Source organism: Acyrthosiphon pisum, chromosome A3, assembly GCF_005508785.2.
Source record: "Acyrthosiphon pisum isolate AL4f chromosome A3, pea_aphid_22Mar2018_4r6ur, whole genome shotgun sequence".
Lineage (NCBI taxonomy): Eukaryota > Metazoa > Arthropoda > Insecta > Hemiptera > Aphididae > Acyrthosiphon > Acyrthosiphon pisum.
This window is the reverse complement of record NC_042496.1, coordinates 14,650,475-14,657,475: the sequence shown is the minus strand read 5'-3', so window position 1 is coordinate 14,657,475 and position 7,001 is coordinate 14,650,475.

Below are 7,001 nucleotides of genomic sequence, written 5' to 3'. Positions count from 1 at the left end.
AACATTTTATAAAATGTAAATTAAGATTTCAGAGATGTTACAATTACCTAACCTAAAGTACTATTTCAAGTTTTCTTGGCTTTTTGGACATTTCATCTAAGACTTCATCTGGTGTAACATTGATATCTTTATGTACTGCCAACAACGTTAATCCATTCAAATGATCGTAAAATAAAATGTTAGTATTTTTTGAATGTTAGTTGGACATTAGTTTAAGTTTAAGAGTGTTATACTTCAAGCATTAAGTTTCTAGTGCATGTCTTAACCCTATTTAACGTTGAAAACATTCTTTCTGGGGTGGATGTTGAAACAGGCAGTACACATAACATTTTTAATAACTTATTCAAATTCGTAAAAATAGAGGAACTGCAAATTTTAAGAGCATCCAGGCCAGTTTAAATTACTTCATTATTTTCCAATAACTTTGTTCGCCAGATTTTTAGTTCAGCTAGACTGTTGTATTTCTTTATGTGCGGTGAATAAAACTCCAGTAGTACCTTAGTATTAGGTCTATGAATTATACATACTTTATAATAATTAATAATATGTATGATAATATTTAACATAAATAAAAAATTAAATTAAATTAAAACTAATTAGGTACACATTACACTCTACATTATTTTTCTGAGTAAACCAAAACTATCGAAAAACTATAAATTACGCATAAAAAAAGTTCATGGTGACATGACACCCTCATCCCCCCCGTGAGCACGCCCCTGTTGAGGTGCATATCCTCGGGTATAGAATTACTTATGTTCCCAATTTAAAAACCATAATTGCAATAAACTTTGTTGTGGATCGTTTACAGACACATACACACACACACACCCACACATACAGGTAAAATTATCTGAATACCATGGACAAACATTAATACTACAATAAATTATTGTTTGCAGTTAGTGCTATACCTATTATAATAACTATATACTTGAAAATTCCAGTTATAGAAAGTCAAAATGAGTTTTACTCTATAGAAGAGCTATTATAAGTTTTGACAAAGTATCGATTTTAACGATAGTTACATTACACTAACAATTAAAATGATAAACTAAATTACTAATTATTTGCTGCTTCTTACTTTATTGGTATACGTTTACTATTCCTTTAAACACAATTATATCATAACGATTTTTTAAATTATATCATAAGGATTATTTTATTACAATGAAGAAAATGTTAAGCCGTTTAATTAAAGAATGACTGTACATTTTTTCAGTAGGTAGGTAGTTATTAATTATTATCTTTTTTTTTGTGGTTGTATTGATGGTTCATTTTTGGAATAATTAAGCTTGTAAAGTTGTGCATCTACTTTTATTTATTTTTTTATTCTTTATTATAATTGTCATATTGTTATTATTATTTTTATAATTATTACTACCATCATTAGAGCATAGCAAAAAACAGTTACTATTTGAATAGCATAAATTCGATTGTTATCTGAATCATGGATGGATGACCAAAGACCAAAGTGGTTCAAACAAAATCAAAAGAAGTTTTAGAGTACCAGCTATGTCCTAAGAAGAATGCATTGTTTCATTGTTTCATTGAAAGTTTCTTGTTAATTATTTATTTTTACTGTCGTTCATTGTCTGGGAGAATAAAATATTATTGATTATTATACTTATCTTCCAATAGAGTTTATAATAATTGGTTTCATGTTGGTATTTATTATTACAGTCGATGGAAAATATTCTTTCAACAAAACGAGAAAAAAAATGTTTACCCATATTACTTAGGTACATATAAATTCAAGCTTGCCAGTATACCTATAGCTATAAAACTTTTATTCGATTTAAAGTAGTAGCTCTGAATTTTGAAATAATCTTCATAGATACCAATTAGTATATCACAATTTTCAATAATAATATAGTTATAATTGGATAATATATTGCATAATTATTCTGAACTAGTTAATGTGGCTAGTTCCACCACTCATCATCATTCTGTGAGGTACCTATAATTGTATGACTTGATTTACTCGTGCAAAATTACGTTATGTATGGTATATGTTTGCATAATATGTGATATAATAATGGACTCCATCGTATTCACCAAACGATGTACTGTCTGAATACTGAATTTTGTTGTGTGGATTTTTTTTTTGACATTATTTAATTCTATCAATTAGTTCATTGTTAGCTGTTAATTCAATAATAATCATTCCTAAGGTTCGTCGAGCTATTTGGAAATTATTTTCTTATAGTAGTTGGTTGTTTCTTATCGTGGTTGGTAGACAGATGTTTTTTTATCTTCTAATAAATCAAACTGTTTTGTTATAATTTCTTTTATTATTATTTTTAATTTGCTTAGATATATTTAATTTTCCACGATAGTTGCAAAAAAGTTGTTTTCGTATAAAACTAATTGAAGTAAATATATATTATGACTAAGTCTAGGTATAACTCTATAAGTACCTAAGTTATTATAATAATTATTATTATTATTAGGGAATGAAAAATATTTTATTTTTATAAGAGCAAACATTTATTTTATAATAGAATTGTACGAATAGATGCTCCAACAATTCCTAATTTAAGTTCCTATCTTGAATACGAACACAAATTAAGTCTATGTAAATATTATGTGATATTGGTGTATGTTGGCTATTAATATTATACATTTATCTCCTAAAATAATTTAATATACACATAGAAACACAGATAAATTTAAAACGCTTATACATTTTATATTATTTTTTTTTTTGTGTGTCCATAAGTAAGTATTCTTTGAAAAAATAACATTTATCATATATATACAACCAGAAAACCATTTATATTGATAATCATAATAGAGTAATATAGTTATTATTTTTTGGGGGAATACACTGAACACAGCAATACGTTTTTAAACATTTATACATTTTATTTATTCGATATTTCAAATTACTCCAGGGAACCCAATCTCTTATAGACATATTGAAAAATCAATTAAAACCAACTTTACTTCGTTGAATAACACAGAAATGGATTTAATGAGTCAACATTTAGCAAATAAAGGTCAAAAGACACCTACGGATCAAAAAATATTGCCTCCGGTGGCGGAAATAACTAATGCTCAAGATTTTAAAAAGGAAAGGCAAGCATGCAGTAAAATAATACTGGCAGAATCACACGCAAATGGTAAAAAAGAATGTTTATGGATATCACTTAAACCTGCATCGACCTTCGAAGAATATTTTGAGTCAATACCTAAGGTCTTGTTTTTCTAAAAATTATATTATTTTAAAAATATAATACCTACAATAAAGCCAGTTATATATACTGCGTATTCTTAACCTACGTATATTATAAGTAAGTATTGTATATATTGCATAAAATACCGATCTCTCAATCAGAATACAGTTGTGGTAATAATTATAATATTAAATTATATTATTTAAAGTGCAAAACTAAGAACTCTTTTCGGACTGGTACGATGATCTGCGAAACTGCCTTTGCACATTCTGGTTTAAGTTTCACTAATTTGTTAGGTTTCACCGGTTGGTCTTATTTTTTTAAATATTATCTTAATGTGTTACATCCTGCTTACAACGTAATTACTATGTAATATAGTGACTATATTCTTGATTTTATTTCAGAGAAACTAAAAAGTGTTCCAAGGTAGGTGCTTTTAATATATTAGATGTGTACCTAACATCTATAATTACAGTAAATGATATGATATTATATTAAAATGTAATATAAACCTTGATATTATTTCAATTTAATGATAGTACTTGTATGTTAATTATTCAAATGTTTTCATAACCGATGGTTGTTTAATAAAATATAACTGTTTTCACTTATTTTCCATTTCACGTAATGTCATTTTGAATTGTTAAGATCACTCATTCGTGAAATGCATGAGTAATAACATGGACATATGGCTACGGAAATAGCTTAACTAACCTAATATTTTATTATTTTTAATATTGTTCTATAATATTTAAGTTTGCGTAACATATTATACATATTAACAATAATTATTATTATTATTATTATTATAACATATTATATACCTAGACACCTGGTATTATATAAACAGTACAGTAGGTATCCAAAGATAACAATACCCAGACGAATATCCTTTAACAAGGGTCAACATTTATAACGCTAAAAGTACGGGGATAACGTGAATTTGAATAAATACGTACAAACTCTTGTTGCTTGTCGCGGTCGTACTAAAACTAATTGCATACACACGATTCCAGCGGACTTATCGGCGGGATAAACGTGTCTATTTCGTGTCGCCTCTTTACGGTGTTTTTGACGGTTCACGGTTGTACGTGGTGGATGTTACGTTAAGTAGGTATACAGGAAGGTGAAATCCGATTAGTGTCTGCAAGCAGCAAGCGTACGACGTCGGAACATTGTTTTTATTATTATTATTTATGTTTACGGTATAAAGTGGCTGAATAATTATTTTATTCTTTACTATAAAGTATAAACTATTATAATACACGCTATGATAATATAATTTTCCAACTTACCTAAGTATTTCAAATTTTTACTTTCAAATTACCATGGTCTTATTATTAGTTATATGTATATTTTACCGAGTTCTCGGGTGGTATAAAATGTAAATTACTATATATCCTGGTATTTCATCAGTTTTGGTGTAGGGATCTGCGATGTGTAGCCACTTTTAATAGAAATTAAATTAAAGTAGGTAATCCCCGCATAATGGAAAATACGTTCTATAAAAGTTTGAATTTAATTTGATCGCTAAAATTAGCGATTAAAACTTTACACTGTATATTAACACTGATTTAACATGACTTAGGGTATGCTAAACAATACATTCACTGTAGTTCATTGGCCCTTGTAGTCCACCCCCATTATAACCTAATTTAAAACTAAACCAACAACTTAAAATATACACATGTTTGTGGTTTACCAAATTGAAGTGCACATCATCAGTGTGCTGTGTGCACTTGTCTTATACATTTCGAGTGTACGAAAAAAACTTCCACGCGGTACACCCGATGCAACGAAATCGTCGATCTCATCACTAAACGGCTTAACTTTCCGCTACAGCGCACATGTCTTATACTGACCTAACATGATCAATCATCATCAACTTTATTCAACTCGATTCGTAAAAAAAAAATTACGCGTTTCATGTTTATTACTGTTTTGCATTCAAATTATTGTACACTTATATTTTTCCGTATTTTGAATAATGTCTCATGCTAACAGCATGCACAAAGTATAATTCGTAATATTGATAAGTCACCCCAAGGTGACTGAATAAATATGTGTGGTGAAAATTTACAGGATATGTAACATTGTAAATTGTAATAAAATTGTAATGGGAAACACCCAAATGTAGTAAATTTATACATTATAATTAGAATAATAAAATTATAGGCGTGTTCAGACTTAGGTGGCCGAGGGGGCACAGCAAATTTTTAAATTGTGAGACCTATTTTCTTTAGACATAAAAAACCATTAATTTTTTATGTTGCAAAATTCACAATGGTAGGAATATTTTTTAGTTATGACCAAAAAGTATAACCATTGTCAAAACAATAAAAATACTTTTTTTCCCATCCATTATACAAGGTAAACAACATACAAATTGTAAAACTATTAACTAATCAGTAATAAATATTTTGAGTTTCTGACAAAATTTAAATTATTTTAACAAGTTGTAAAATATCTAAACACAGTTTTGAAATGATAATCGGTAATTGGCTATTTATTTTTTTTCAGCTGATAAAACCATATTATCACAGGTTAGATACAATTTTATCACAGCGCAAAATCTGGTAAATGGGCACAACGGTACCATGTTATGTAGTTATAAAGAATTGATGAACATAATATCATATGATAATAATATAATCACTAATTAATAGATGCTGAGCTAAAAAATGTACATTTAATCAAAATCTATGAGTAATGCAAGGTACACACCGTACGACTTTTTTTATCCTGGCATGATTTTGTTGGAGGCACAGTCTGCCGTAGGGGGGGGATGGAAGTGCCCACCGGGCACCTCCCGTAAACACGCCTGTGAATAAAATGATCAACATTTTGAAAACCACAAATCTATATAAGTAAAATATAACCATAAAAATATATTTAAATTATATACAAACAAAATGTGTAAGACAAATTATTAATAAATAATAAGTAATTACAAATAAAAAACTTAAATCCTGATTTTAAAATGTGAATTTATACTATAAAATAAAATTAAATTATATTCAAACAAAATGTGTAAGACAAATTATTAATAAGTAATTACAAATAAAAAACTTAAATCCTAATTTTAAAATGTGAATATATACTATAAAATTAAATTAAATTATAATAATACAAATGATAAGAACTTTTATTTTTTTTACAATACAAATATTCACAACTATTATAAACTAAAGATTTTTGTGTTAGCACCTTAGCGAGTAATTATGTTTTATTAGCATTTTATCTAAATACACTTATGGATGATTAGATTTAATCGTACCTAATTTAGCCGGTTATATATCCCCAACAATTTCAGAACCTTGGATTTGAATTAATAATGTGGTGATAATGGACGTGAAAAAGGTCTAATAAACTAAAGTGAATGTCTTGTTTCGCATATTCTAAGTCATGTTAATTCAGTGTAAATTCTTCATCACACGTTTTCAAACCATCAAATTAAATTTCAACTTGTATAAAACTTGTCTATTATGTGGGGATTACTTCAACCAAATATCTATATGAAAAATGGCTACACACAATATCCTACATCTAAACTGATGAAAAACTTCGATATAATTGTGTTGCCACTTACCTAATTTAAATTTTAAGCTCTCTCGAACTATATAAATGTATGGTCTAGATTTCGAAACAATAACTATAAAACTACCCACCACTTTACATACTTAAAAGTGAAAAACATGATATTATGTTGAAAATAACAAAATTTTAAAATTAAAATTTCTTCCATTGATCCACATAAATAAAATACATATAAACATAAGTAATGTAAACACATTAATAGTTAAAATATTATCATAGTAAATA